Here is a 14380-nt window from a genome sequence, read left to right as displayed (position 1 = left end):
AAAAAACTTCCTTTTCGAGACCATCGTGGGTATGAGAGAGGATAGAGTGATGTTGTTGCTGGCTTAACAATACGCAATAGGCGATCATCATGGTTTTGAGCTTCATAAGGGTGATGACTCTCATTTTAGAATTTCAATAGCCATTTCTTGAGGGAAAGCTTCAAGGATTTTCCAAGAAAAAGGAAGTAGTAGGCCTTGAGCCTTATATTTTATTTTGTACCCATGTGAAAGAACATGGAGCATCTGGGTCCATTTCCTCTCCTCAATCATAGTCTTCAATTCTATTTGAAGGAATTTTTGAAACCCGATCAATCTCCATGTTGTTTTTCATGTACTTTAGACCAATCTAAATCCTTTCTAGACAAAGTGATATTTTTTTTAGGGCCTTGCACTACAAGGGCAATGATTATTTCCCATTTAATATTCTTTACCATTCTGTGACCCAAGGAGTTGCTACAACAGTAACCCATAAATGTGTTGCAACGATGACCTAAAGGGTTGCCACGACATTAACTAAATGAGTTTTGACAACTGTAACCGAGTGAGTTTCTGCAAATGTGAAATAGTTGGTTGCCACAATGTTCAACCAACTATTTTTGCAATGGTAAAACTCTGATTTGCTACAATAGTCAACCAGTGAGTTTTTGCAATAGTCATACAATGATTTACCGCAATAATTAACCAGCGAGTTTCTACAAATGGTTCACTAACAACTTTCCCCAAGGGTTAACAAGCAAGTTTCCGCAACAGTTAACTAGTGAGTTGTCACAATGATTAATTAGCAAGTTTCGTCACGAGTCAACCAGTGAGTTGTTGCAATGGAAAACTATTGATTTTTCATGGCCGTGAAACAATTTGTTGCTGCAATTGTGAACCAGTGGAGATTTTGCAATCAATTTGGTGATCTTGTAACCCTTAATAGATAACAACCAGTTCTGTGCTCTCCAATTTTTGTAAGGGACATGGTCAAATAGTGCAATATTTTTTGCATAAATAAAGAAAGAAACCCACAACAACATTTCCTTTATGTAATACTTTGCTAATAAATTATATAGTAGTATAAGCACACAGATATATACTGAGATTTATTTCTAGAATCTAAATTAGTAATGTGGAGGATGAAGGCTTTCACAAATTGGGTTTTACTAATGTGGAGGATGAACAAGTTTACAAATTGGGTTTTAGTAATATGGAGGATAAAGGGTTTTACAAATTGGGTTTTGACTAGCACCACTAAAAAAAACCAAAAAACAAACATTATGCTTATAACTAGAGATATAATCTATGTATGCAGGAATTTGCGTGGGTTTTGGCATGGAAAAAAAAACATTATTCTTATAACCAGAAATGGAATATGAGTAGGTAGGATAGGAAATGAACTAGAGGTTTAACACCCTACTTACACTTTCCTATTTTGAAAACAATAATTCCTATTTTGTACTTAGAATATGAGCAATGACAAACTTCGTTTCTCATATCCTAGGTACAAAATAAACAATTGGAGCGATTTTTGCATGTCACTTACAAAATTGGTACAAAAATTGGCCTAAACATTGGAGCCTTTTCTGCAATCCGGTAAATGAAAACACTGTGTTGAAAAAACACTAAGTAGTTTTGTTAGAGGAAAACATTACAAATAGTCATTAATATATTATTACTTGAAAGTAAGGAGAAACTTCGTTTCATAGTTGTGTGTGTGTCTTAATTTAGACTTAGTTCCTATTTTATAAGAGATATTTTTAGTCTCTCTAAATTGAATGTAAAATTATATATATAGAATTGTATGACCAATGTAATAGAGAATACTTCTTAGGAAGTCTCCAGGTGTAGCTTGCTGAGCTATGAGCTACTATTTTTAGTGTGTAAGCTTCATTCCAATTTGTCCTTCCATTTGTTAACATAGTATCAGAGCTAGTGAGAGTTCATGGCTAGGTTGAGAGCCCTTGTGGTTGATTTGGGTCTGGTATGAGCCTTTGCAGCTAAGAGCCCTTGTGACCAAGATTAGAGAGCTTGTAAGACTTGGTGGCTGAGAGCCATTGTGGCCAAGATTGGAGAGATTGTAAGACGTGGTGGCTGAGAGCCTTGGTGGTTGGTTCAATTGGTTTTTGACTGAATTTTGATTTATTATTAATAAGCTAATCAAGATGACCGTGACAAGGAGAAGTCATGCTGACCAATGTTGGTGGTGCACAAGGAAAGAGTGTTGATCAATTATGGTAAAAAATGATGCAAAACAATTATGAGAAATTTCTTCATCACAGCTTGTAGCAAGGTGAAAGGGCATTGAGGTTTTTTCCCTATCAGAGGTGGCCCAAGAACAGAAGTGTTTGTTTTGGTGGTTGTTCTAAGGCCATATTTCTAGAGTTGGATCTATAGTACTCAGATTTGGAGTTGTTGGAGGATCTAAAGTTTGATTCATAGATCGACTATTAGAGGATCTGGAGGTGGATGTGTAGATCGATCTGTGGAGGATTTGGTGTTATATCTGCAGATTAGTTGTTGGATCACCAAATATGTAGATTGGAATAGTGGATCTATTATTGGAGTCGTGGTTTTTTCACGATGAATAATAACAAAAAGACATAATTTAATGAGAGAAACAGGCTTGATGGGTCAAATTACGCCAACTGGAAGTTCAAGTTGAAAATATTGCTCGAGGGTTCAAGTGCATGGACAATTACAAATGGGGATGATGCACTATTGACTACAACCACTGGTTCCAAACTTGCATCAGTTCAGGAATGGGAGAAGAGGAAAATAAAGTGAAGGTGCTTTTGAAGATGTTAGAAAAATATAGAATACTCCCTCACATCCGAGAATGAAAAACCACCAATGGAATTTTGGTGACTCTCAAGGATTTTCATTAAATGAAAAGTACAAATTGTATGTTGTTTATGAAGAGTACGATTCTATTTATCATAATGGAGGAGAATGAATCCATTGTTGCATTCATCTCAAAGACTACTGCATTCATCTCATGGATCAAAATACTAAGAGACATGTTTGAAGATATAGGGGAGAAAGTGTCCAACACAGATCTCATCATAATTACCTTGAATGGTATGATAAAGGATTATCATATGTTCATTATAGGGCCTTCAGAGATGGAGAAAGGTCGCAGCTATGAAGAATTGACATGAATTTTGATGGGGGAAGAAGGGATATGTATGAATCTAAAGCCTCATAATGCAGATCTCACATTGGTAGCAAAGAAAATATTCTTAAAATAGAAACCAAGAGGAGGACATAAAAGCAGTGGTCCGTCCAAGTAAAATCAATTTCAAGGTATGTCATATGCTTGATATGATTTATGAATTAAGTGTTTTTATTGTGGCATAACTGGTCATATTGTTATAGATTGTTATAAAAAGAATACTGGTGAAACCAAACATAGACACAAAAGGAATACGAGGGATTTTGCTGGCGAAGATCAGAATCATGAACTTAAATTGTTCATTTCTAATGTTGCTCCTTTTGCTAAGACTGATGATGTTGAAACTTGGTTTGTGGAGTCTTGAGCATCTACTGATATGAGAGGTAATAAATATTGGCATGGAAATTTTAAAGTTACTGACCATGGTGCTAACATCTAACTTGGAGATGACGGAGCATATAAAATTTATGGGTATCGAGATATTCCTATGATATTGTCGAATGGTAATACTAGGTGCATCTAGAATGTCATGTATGTACATGGTATTAAAAATAATTTTATCTCTTTATCCATGATTATAGATGAAAATTTAAAGGTAGAATTTTCCAAAACATACTTTGTTATAAAGGATTTGCTCGATCATTAGGAGCTAGTCACATTAGGAGTACGATTTGTAGGCCTATATAAGTTGAATGCTATAAGCATGTTACATATTTAACTCCAATGAATATGAGCACGAAGAATCTTTGGCATCAAAGTTACATCAACCTTCATGAATTGTTACTACTACATAAATAAGGTATGATTTAGGAACTTCATATTTCAACAAATGAAAATATTGATTTTGAATATTTTGCACTTCAAAAGATACATGGGTGTTGTGGGGAAAAGTATCCGATGCGGATGACACTAACCCTTTCTAGAAGTGACAGTCTCTAGCAACAACTGAATGATAAAGTTTTCATGTTCTTCTTTATGAGAGTACAGAGAGAATGGAAAGAGGTTCAACCAACCTGGTGTCTTGCGCTTGCTTGATCCTTATCCTTCTTTCTTTGTATCCTGCTCCCAGCTCTTTGCTCTCCAAGCCGATCCAGCTACACACAAGACCTGCACAACAAAAGAGAGCAAACTACCAGATACAAGCACTCATAATCAAAGCATGGATTAGATTGCATCGAATATACATGTAAACAAAAAGCATCTATGTAAAACAAGTATATAGGAGAACATGCAAACTTTATTGATAGAAAGTAACAGGGTTCCAGAGGAAGTTACAACCAATGATGTTGGCTCCAATCCAGCAGCACCTCCTCGGTAGCAAGAACTCTCTTCTTTACCTCTAGTAAAACAATCACCCAATGATCCTGGCAGTATACCAACAGCACCTCCTTGCTTATACAAAATTCCAGCCTCCCTAGACCTCATAGAAGAGCTCTATATATAGGGTAGAAGAGGAAAGGATGAGTCAGCTTGAGACTGACATGAAGCTGCCTTGTGTCCTCTCCATCTTCAGTTAATCTTCAGTTCCTGTGTCCACTTGGAGATCCTTGCTTACACATGGTGATCAAGTACCTCTTACTCATCACAGGGCGAATCTCATGAACCAAGTGTCAGTTTGGAAGCTTCCTGGGCAATTGACACCTTGCAGGATGACTGTGCCACTTGGCCAATATCGCCCAGCGCAGGTAGCCTTCATTGTTTTTTACTTCCAGCGCAGGTACATAGTGGGACAGTTGCAATACAGCGCAGAAGCTCAGTTAAGCAGCTGACATGATCCAAAATAAGCCTGTTCTGAAGTGTTTTCAGGTGGAGAACTGATTGGAAGTGCTATTGATTGATGACCTTATTCTTTTAGGGGTAAGAACAACATGTTTAGGGACTGAGGATCCCTGTAATTATTGACATTCCATGCTCCTTGACGCGAGGCACAAAAATGTCTATAACAGTTGCCCCCTAAAGTATGAGGCCATTAATTGGGTGAAATGCTTTAGCTAGAGGGTCCGAAGTTCGTTCCAGTGCCTGAGGAGAGTGCCCTGTAATACAATACAATACAATACATTATCTTTCATTCAATTTCATGGTCTAGCTGAGGTGGGCATTCCCATGCTCAGCTTTTATAAATACATTTTGATACATATGACAGACGATCGTCTGTTGACAGACTGATAATCTTCCGCTAAAATTACCATCCTTTGATAGGATGATCATCTGCTGCAATGATGTATATGGCAAATGTTTTTATATTTCCTGAATATATATCGCAGCCCGGATGGATGAAACTAGATCCGGGGTCTTCAAACTCGTTCGATCTTCACTCTAAGTACAAGTCGATCCATGTGAGAATTGCATCGAAGTCGAACATGGAAAGACATCGCTTGATTACCGGTCAATAATGAAAACCGTTAACAAGCGCGAGAGGAGTCACCATTAATGACAATGACCCTCAAGGTACTGCAGTACAATTCACGTGGCGTGAATAAAGGACTTGGCGTCGAACGCCACGCAAAATCTTCTGGACGAAGGTCATTGAGGTATACCTGTCGCCGGAAGTGAGAAACTTGCCATTGAGGCATGCAAGCTTCAAAGTACTGATGGGGGTGTTCCTAGATCAACTTCTTGGATAATGAGCTGATGTCGACAAGAAGCGATCCGTCAAAGGAGGGCGTTAATGAATCCCACATCAATGACACGGAACGGAGCTAATGACTTAGTGGAGGTGGAAACAAACTGTGACATATGATTCAGGGTGGCGATCATGAAACGGATGAAGAATGATGTATGGTAGTGGATGGGACACGGTTGATACTTTCTGAATGACCCTTCTTGAACACATAACGACACTGATGCGATGGATCGGTAGCATTACCCCAAATGGATGGTGTGGCGAGGACCATGGTGATGAGACCGGTGAATGAGACAACCCAACCCGATGTGATACGGAGGAAAAGTGTCATGTTCAAGAGTGACTTGCTACCTCTAAACTTTGATGTTCTCCCAATTTTTCCCCAGTCATTTCTGACCAGTACCTCTTTATTTTTGTCAAGCTTGAGGAGGATAACATATGCTTGTTCTATAACCTGCCCTTCGGGCAAGCCCATCGCTAAGATTTAACGAGCCTAGCGATAGGGAAACTCGTTCTCGTCTAAAGACAAGTTTGTCGCTATTTAATCATTTTAACGAGTCTAATGACAAAGAAAACTCGGTCCTTTTCATTTTTAGAGAGTCTGAAAAGGTACAGAAAGTCAACTCCTTAATTCCTTTTTCGTCATCTAATCCCTTAAGTCCGAAAAAGTATAAAACAATACAGAAGGGATGGCTGTTCGGTACTTTTACGAGCTGAACCAGACAAGCACTCGATCTTTTTGTGCAATAATCCCTCAGGTCCAAAAAGATTAAAATCTAGAGGAGGGATAGCGTTCTGGTCGTTTAACGAGCTAGAAGGCCAAAACTCAGCAAACTTTTCATATTTTACGAGTCAGTGAAAAGAGCTCAAAGAAGACTCGTCTTTCGAGGAACGAGCGATAAACAGGGATAGCTACAGATTCCAGGTACAAATTGGAATTTTCCAATCACGGTAATGTCACAAGGATGGCTAGGTGAAATTACTCTTTGCAGATGTTCCTCAAAAGGGGTAAACACACATATGGGGGTGAACGATCGGCCAAATGACGGTGGAGGCGATGGATGAAAACACGACCAGGGTTTTTTAAAGGCTGATAGCTTTACGATCGCAATGGTTGTTTACCGGGATAGGTTCATTTTTTAATGAGCTTGGACTCTGCCGAAAACTTTGCTCACACTTTTCTATTTTTTAACGAGCATAAATTCCGTGGTAAAACTGCTCGATTCATGGTCAAATTTACTTTTTTACCTTTATTAGCTTTTTCTCTTTTCAAATGTAGTACTTCATTATCAATTGCTACAACAAGTTTTGTTAGAAATGGATAATAATTGCATGAAAACGAGAATGCAACCCTAATATTTAACTTTAAACGATGTAAAAAGTCATAAAAAGGGGTTTTTACCTCTCATTTACCATTTCATTTGCATTTTGCTTGTTGGAGCTCTGGAGGTGCCTCTTCTTCCTTGATTTTCACCAGCTGATTCCAGGAGATTCTGTGGACGATTTTCGGCGCCGTTTGGACCAGGTAGGAGCTAAACCTTAGCCCTTCACTTTCATGGTTTTATTTTCCTGTTTCATGCTTGTTTTCCAGTGCTTCTGGGCCCCAGGGGTTCCATTAGGGCGCCCTGGCATCAGCGCAGGTTCCCCTTTCGAAACCTGCGCTATATCCCAGTCAGCTATGAAGAAGACTGCGTTACAGAGCAGGGGGAACACTCTCTGCCTGCGCTGGGCCTATAAAGACTGAGTTTGCATGAGTTTTTTGATGTTTTTTCGCCATATTTTCATCAAATTCAGGAACTTACTCATCCTCTTGTTTGTTTGCAGGGAAATTCTACCAAAATGTCCCTTACATGGCGAGAACGAGAACATGAAGCAGAGGACATGGTTGCTCTCCATGATCCAGTCACGGTGAACGCACTTCGGAACTGTGGACTGCTGAAGTTCTTCCGTATCTCTAGTATGAGAGCACAGATATCTTTGTTGCAGTATATGCTTGATGCTTGGGATCCTGTTAACCAAGTATTCCAGATTAGGGGGAAAGCCATCCCCTTGACCATAGAGGACATGTACTTCTTGACTGGATTGTCAAGGTGGGGTGCCCCCATTTCTTTGTCAGGTACGGTCCGAGGGACCAATTCCACCAGGGATTACATTCGCCAGTATTGCAGGGAGGGTTCACAGCCGAGTAAAGATGGCAAGATCAACATCCGTGATATCACTGACAGGTCTCTCAGGTCCATTCTGTTCACCATTGGTAGGATGGCAGGCAGTGCAGCTTTGCATGTTGCCAACAGGTCTTATATGCAGTACGCTTTGGAGTGTCTCCAACCGAAAGTGTTTAACTGGTGTGATGCAGTACTGGTACAGATGAAAAGTCAATTGACCAAGGTAAAGGATGGAGGGCTGAAGAACTTTGGATTTGGTTCTATCTTGACTGCCTTTATCTTGGAGAAAGTCCCATTGATGCAACCTCAGTATATCATGCTTGATTTGCCTTCTCCGACCGAGCCACGGATGCAGAGGTGGGTTGATCATATGTCCCGGCATGCTGGTCAACCTCATATTACTTTTACTGAGTCCTTCTTTAGGTGGTTCGAGCGTCAGGAGATGGCATTCTCTGAGTATCCATATGTGGGTATGGACTACCGAGGTGATCCGGACTTGGTGCTTCCGGATGGCGAGCAATGGGGTGCTATAGGTAAAATCTCTGACCATGTCACTGTTTATTGTTTTTATCATGATGTTACTGTTCAAAACTGATTGAACTCTCGGGTGCATGCAGATGTTGGTCTTGTTCGTCCAGTAGCTCGTCCAAGGTCGCCAGTTGCTGCCCCAGCAGCAGAGCCTGCTAGGAGAGTTGTTATCCGCGACCTTGGTGATTCTGAGATACTTGCAGCTGTGCAGGAGTAGGTGGAGAGCCTTACTCGTGGTCTTCCGGATGTACAGATTGACGAGTTACCTTTACAGTTGCAGCGACACACCATTGGTGTGCCTAGACGATGGCCTCGTCTCTTGCGCATGATTGCACAGACCGTGACGTACTTTCATGAGCACCACTAGGCTAGGGTGCCCCCTAGCATCTTTTTGAGTTCTAGGTCATATGACCAATTTTATTTTGACTTCAGCACATTATGTATGAACTATAAACAGCTTTATATATATTTTGATTTTCGGAGTTTATTCTGGTTTATTGTGATCCACTTGCATAGCACCGATGCATCTCTTTTTATATATGTCGTAGATGTCTATCTAATACATAGTTTGCTAATGAATCTGTTAATGTGTTCAAGTTTCTGGAAATATGTTGGTATTGGATTGAATCAAACTCTCTTTCCAAAATCTTAACCCTTAGAAACATTCGATAAATAGCTGGATTGCGGACTGAATATATACCACTGAGTTGTAGTACCACAAGCTGTGAGTCTAGCCTAACAATTAGTTGGCGTATACCATGGGCAATGGTATCAGAGAGGAGTTCAATCAACGCACTATACTCAGCGATATTGTTTGTTGATCGACCAATACACACACCTCTGAAACTCACTAACTCGCCGCTTGGATCAAAAATGGCCCAGGCTGCGGAGGACAAACCCCGCGTACTACGGCTCGCACCATCGACATATCCCACATGTGTTTCAGAATAATTCGACATCTGCAACAAACGAGAAGGGCGGATTACTTAACCGAAACAAACATTTTAGCGAAAACAAAATACAACAAAAGCACTCAGGTTACTATTTAAGCATAGTAACGCTTGAGGTACAACCCGTTACGGGGTTGCGCCAGTGGTATTCCGTCATAATCCATTAACTCGTAGGCTCCTTTTGCTAACACCCTTTTAACAATATAAGGACCCATCCATAAGGACTGAAATTTCCCTGCTCCCAATTTATCGGATTCTTGGTCGTAAAGCAAAACCAAGTCACCTTCAGAGAAGACGCGACGTTTGACATTCTTGTCGAACTGCGCTTTGACTCGTTTCTTATGAGCCTCGTTCGCCAAAGCGGCGTCACGACGGTTTTCATCCAACTGGATCAATTCCAAGAAACGAGCCTCTTCTTCTGAGGTTCCGGGGAGGAGGTCAATTGCGAGTTTAAGAGACGAAATTTCACACTGGATCGGTAAAACTGCCTCCAGGCCATACACTAATTGGAATGGTGTGAACCCAGTGGCGTTTTTTACTGAGGTTCGGTAAGCCCATAGTGCTGAGTACAGGATTAAGTGCCATCTTCTCTTGTGAACCCCGATCATCCTCCGCAACATACGCTTCAGGACCTTGTTGATTGCTTCAACTTGTCCGTTGGCTTGTGGATAATATGGGGTAGAGCTGTCGTGAGATAGCCCTAGTTTGGCAGTTAATTCAACCATCATGTGATTGCGAAAATGCGATCCATGATCTGTCACTATAGCTTGCGGAACACCGAACCTGGCGACTACATGATTGAAAAAGAAAAGGGCAGCTGTTTCACCAGTGTTATCCAATGTAGGCATCGCCTCGGCCCATTTGGTAAAATAGTCAACAGCGACTATAATATACCCATGCCCCCCGGTCGAGGTGGGGTTACATTGCATGAAATCGATGCCCCACTTGGCGAAGGGCCCAACAGCGACTATTGGCTGCAAGGGTGCGGGTGGTCTTCTGGTTTTGCTATCAAAGATCTGACATGCATGGCAACTTCTGACAGCTATTATGCAATCTTTAAACATAGTTGGCCAGAAATATCCTGCTCGTAAGATTCTTTGTGCTGTTGCATATCCAGATTGATGCCCCCCGCACGCGCCTGAATGACAATCATTCAGGGCTTTTTCGGCCTCCTCATGGGTAAGGCACCTCCTCAGAACTGTATCGACACTACGACGGTAAAGTGTATCACCGACGATCATGTAGCCTTTTGACTGGTATCGTATACGCTTCCGTTCCGAGTGTGATGTATTAGACCTGAATATTTGGGTTTGAAGATAAACAATGATATCTCCATACCACTCATCGCTTACTGATATCAGAAACAAATTTTCATCCATGATTGACTCTTCTGATGTATCATCGTTGGATGACGATGGGAGATCGCATAATAATTCCGCGAAAACTAGGGCTTTCTTGGATTTGGATTTTACAAAATCTAAATCAAACTCTTGAAGGATTGCTATCCATTTTGAATATTTGCCCCCAAGCAACTGTCGCGACAGTATATATGTCATGGGATTGCAATCTGACAAAACAATAGTCTTCCTAAAGAGGACATAATGTCGAAACCTTTGAATCGCTTGAACAGCAGCAAGCGCTAGTTTTTCAACATAGGAATATTTACTTTCTGTATCATTTAAGTTTTTACTTAAATAATAAATAGGATGTTCAATTCCATCGACTTCTTGCACTAAAACCATCGCAATGGTCGTATCTGCTGCAGCTAGATACAGGTTAAAATCTCTTTGATAGTCTGGGGCGTACATTAATGATGCTCTTACTAGACTATCTTTCAGAGCGTCAAAGGAAGCTTGCGCAACCTGGTCCCAGACAAAAGGTACATCCTTTTTCAAAAGACGAGTATAACCTTTGGCAAGTTCTGCATAATTCGAAATGAACCTCCTCAGAAAGTTTGCTTTCCCTTGGAGTTTCTGAATCTGAAGCAAATTTGAAGGCGGAGGAAAATTAATGATTGCCTGAACCTTACAGGGGTCGAGACGAATCCCGTCCTTAGAAACCACGAATCCAAGTAAGCGACCAGAACCGACGCAAAACACACATTTATGTGGATTGAGTCTTATCTTGTAATGTCGGCAACGTAGAAATATTGCTCTCAAATGCCGCGGATGATCGGTCCGCTTCCGCGAGTGAGCCGGAAGATCGTCGAGGTAAGGTTGAACGATGTTCTTGATGTCATGGAAGGCATAATTCATTGCCCTCTGAAACGTCGCCCCTGCGTTCTTTAAACCAAAGGGTAATTTTCGATAAGCGAATGTGCCCCACGGACAGATGAATGCAGTCTTAGACTGGTCCTGTGGGTGGATATTTATTTGATTATACCCGGAAAATCCATCCATAAAGGAAAAGATTTCACATCCGGCGCATTCATCAATTATCTGGTCGATGAAAGGTGTAGGGTAGTTGTCCTTCGGACAAGCTCTGTTTACATCCCTATAGTCGACGCACACTCTTATCGTCCCTTGTTTTTTCATAACAGGGACAATATTCGATACCCAATCGGTTAGAGGAACCGGGTAGATGAATCCAACATGGAGAAGTTTTTCAACTTCTGCCTTAATGGCAGCGGCTTTCTTCGGATGTACCTGTCGAAGCCGTTGTCTTACTGGTTTGACATCAGGATACATTTTAATTTCATGTTCAACTATGCTCGAGTCAATGCCTGGCATTTCATCATATGACCATGCAAAGACATCTCTAAATTCGCGAAAGAGAGTACTATATATTTCCAGTTCTGAAGGTGAACAACTTTTGCCGACATGAATATTCTCAACAACATCATATTTCGTCGAGATATTTATGGCTATGGTCTCTTCAATATTGGATAGGTTTCTTTCTGAATCCACCGTATTTACAGTATTTGTTAGGAATTCAAACACTGAAGGATGGTATAGGTCGTGGTGAGTTTCTTCTTCACACTCTGGAAGAAGGGAACGATGGTGGTTATCATTCCATGGTGCCCCCTCAATCATCATTGATTGTAAGATTCCTTCGTCAGTCCCATGAACTTTTGACCATGGATCTAATGGGGTACCATATTCTTCAGACCTATCTACCCAAACGCTTGACGAGCGTTCATTTGGGCTCGCCTCCCATGCCTGAAACATTGATTGCTACAATATTTCAATAGGACTAGGTGGTAACACCACTTGACGATCCATGAAGACATTGTCTTTTGCGACCTTCGACGAAGATACCATGTTGCATGTTGCTACAAACGGGATATTCCCTTCATGGAACGGAGGTGGTAGCGTGAAAGTCCCCATCATTGTGGGATCTTTTAGCAAACCTACTCCTATATCTTGTATCGAATGGTTGCTCCCATGGATCAGGGGAATGCTTCCAGTAACTTGTGAACCATTAGGGAGGAAACTCTGTTGGTCGACGATCGTAATCCCTCATATGTGTGTTTACCCCTCTTGAGGAACATCTGCAAAGAGTGATTTCAATGGGGATGAATTTCCCTCTAGCTTAAATAGGAGAAAGAAAGATATACTTGAGCTTAAGCATACAAATATATGTGTAACCTATGCACAAAATGTTATGAAACCAACATAAGAGAAGATAGAAAAGATAGATCAATTCCTTAGAATTCAGCCTCTTCGAGGGGGCAACCTCCTTTACATTACATAAATGAACAATTCTTGGATGATACAAATGAAAAGACCTCTTGTCTATATATAGGAGTCTAAGGGGTCATAACATAATCAGAGCTGACATAACAATAATAATATAAGGGCACAATAATAACAATAGTGGGCTTCTATGTGGCACAATAGTAATAATATGGGCACTACATGGGTACATCAATATAATAAGTGGGTTGTACTAATAACAATAAGGGGTTACACTAGTAGTATAGAGGCCTAACATGCCCCTCTCCTTCAAAAAGTGTTGTCCTCAATGCTTGAATAGTTCTTGATGCTTTTGTATAAAATTCTTGTCCTCCCATGTGGAATCTTAAGTGGGTAAGTTCTTCCACTTGATGAGATATTATGAAATTGATCGATTTCGTAGCTGTCGGGTTCTGTTGGGTCCCTATAATACTAGTGATTAGCCCATTACTATTGTAGTTATACCCCTTATCTATAGTGTTGTGCCCCTATTACCCCCATATTGTTATTTTTGTGCCCCTTAGAATCCCTCTATTGTTATATTTGTGGCTTTATATTATTATTGTTAGGTCTGCTGGATTATATTGTGACTCCTTAGACTCCTATATATAGAAAGGAGGTTTTGTCATTTGTATCATCCAAGAATTTTTCATTTATGTAATGTAAAGGAGGTTTCCCCCTCGAGGAGGCTGAATTCTAAGACGTGGATCTCTCTTTTCTATCTTTATGTGAGCTGGTTTCATAACATTTGGTATCAGAGCTTGGGATTCTAGGGTTTTGCTGCTCCAAATAGGTCATCGTGGAAGTTTCGCTATAACGTTTTTTTTGTGAAGTTTCAAAAGTCGCAAACAAAACCCATTTGAGAAGAATTGACGCTGAACCGTGGGTCCGAATTTCAGAGATTTTCGCGTGACATGTTCGGAGATATGATCTCAGGAAGTTGGCCTTTTTACAAACTCCTGAATTACATTCAAAATGGGTGACCTGGGGAAAATCGTCATAACTCTCTCTCTAAGGATCAGATTTAAATTTTGTAAAAAGGTACAGAAAGAGGACGGACTGTAGCTTCTTGTATGTGTGTTGCAGATTCCAAGGTTGAAACAGTGACTCGTGGCATGTCGCACAAGTTCGCTCTACTGAAACCGTCTAAAAGAAAGCCACTGTGGGAGATTTCACATAACTCTTCCTTGTAGAATCCAATTTGGCTCAGACTTATGGCATTGCAAAGAGGACGCAAAAGTCTACTACAGGTAGCAATTTCAGAATTGGATGATTTGAAATTACAG

Source organism: Pinus tabuliformis, chromosome 1_1 (genome assembly GCF_031772625.1).
Source record: "Pinus tabuliformis cultivar Carrire ecotype Pingquan chromosome 1_1, CPIR1, whole genome shotgun sequence".
NCBI classification, from domain to species: Eukaryota; Viridiplantae; Streptophyta; class Pinopsida; order Pinales; family Pinaceae; genus Pinus; species Pinus tabuliformis.
The sequence above is the reverse complement of the archived record's forward strand: the minus strand, read 5'-3'. Positions refer to the sequence as shown.